The sequence below is a fragment of the Palaemon carinicauda genome, chromosome 21 (genome assembly GCF_036898095.1).
Source record: "Palaemon carinicauda isolate YSFRI2023 chromosome 21, ASM3689809v2, whole genome shotgun sequence".
Taxonomy (NCBI): domain Eukaryota; kingdom Metazoa; phylum Arthropoda; class Malacostraca; order Decapoda; family Palaemonidae; genus Palaemon; species Palaemon carinicauda.
The window spans coordinates 76,536,783-76,538,589 of record NC_090745.1 but is presented as its reverse complement, the minus strand read 5'-3'; positions in this window follow the sequence as shown (position 1 = coordinate 76,538,589).

Below are 1,807 nucleotides of genomic sequence, written 5' to 3'. Positions count from 1 at the left end.
ATGTGGTCAATTACTACATGATATGCTCTAGAAAAAGTAAAAAGTGTGAAAATCAATAAGAAAAGTGATTAATGTAAACTATACTCAACTAAGTGATAAATGGCCAATAAGCGAGAACACCTGGTTTTGAAACAGATTCGCCCAGTTAAGACACATCACACATCAATGGCTTGACTTCTTTCACAAACCACGTTCCACCTCATTACGTTATATTTGTTTCTATATAATTGATGTATTTCAGAAATTGTATCTAGAATTATTGTAACTTTTGCTCCACACCACCATTAAGGTAAACTTCATGTTATGTTTTCTGTATAAAGGTTTCTCCCAGTCCTAAAAGCGGTATAGATAGCGAGTGCCCTTCTACGCTCATATGCCCAAAGTTGCTGCTACACACTCCGTGATGAATACACACCATTGCTAATGAACGTTCTCCTGTTTCAAGCTCTCCATATAGCCACCTTCATAGCCAAGGTAAGACAGTTATCTACAATAGGAACAGATACTTTTTGGAATAAAAAACGAGAGAGAGAGAGAGAGAGAGAGAGAGAGAGAGAGAGAGAGAGAGAGAGAGAGAGAGAGAGATTCTGGAAATACACCGATTTATATATAAAACAAAGAAAAAGAGAGAAAGAAAAAATATAGAAACAGAGAGGTAACGGGAAAGGTTGAAGATGTGGCATCAGTGCAGGTATCCGTATCTAACCAGGTGCCTTCCCTTATCGGGCTTGTCTTTCTTGCTGCGTTGATTATATATACTCAGTGTTTTTAGAATTTTATACTTGATCGATTCGTATCATCAAGAAGGGGAAAATATCTGGATTCAAAAGAAAACCACAAATCAACGGAACATAGAAGCATAATTTATCAAATCTCTAAAAAAATTAATGGAAAGACGAAAACGGATAACATTCCTCGGTCTGGCTGAAAATTCTCAAATGCAGTGACTATAGGTTATCACAAAAAAAAAAAAAAAAAAAAAAAACTCCTTAAGGATCCCTGGGATTTCAATGTCAGCAATTCATCAATTAGTTTATTGGTGCAATCATGAAGAGGTTTTGATGAACCAAGAACAGTCATGAAACTTTTAATTATCACAATTTCATTAATATCATAACCTCTTCAAAAACAATAAGAGGTACAAAGTATATATATATATATATATATATATATATATATATATATATATATACACATACATATATATATATATATATATATATATATATATATATATATATATATATATATATATATATATATATATATATATATATATATATTGTTCTTGTGAACAGTACGCGGCTCTGTATTTATTTGTTGATTTTAGCCCCGTTCAGTGTTGATTCTCAAATTGGGTATCAATAACATTCCATGGTCCTTTTTGTAGTTTATTATATAAACCATGAGCCATTAATTGAGTATAACTGAAAACAAAAGAAAACAATTTTAGGCTAATGCCTACAAACTGGTAGGATGCCATTGGCTATATCAAAGGTACAAATAAAAACATAATATCAAAAAGGTACAAAAATATATACTATAAGCAAATTAACGTATCTTACCACAATTTTGGGGACTTAATCCATTAGATATACAACATGAAGAAATCCATGACAAGTAAGTCACATTTCATGTGCTTGAATCTGAGGCAGCAGTTGTTGTGATTGTTTACTTCTACCCAGTAGAGTGGGAAGTACCTCGTCCACCTTGGTAGAATGTATTTTAGTATTGTTTCAAGACTCAGATATAACTGGGTGTTCTAATAACAGTAACAATGGCTCCCCTAAATTGTGATAACAATTTA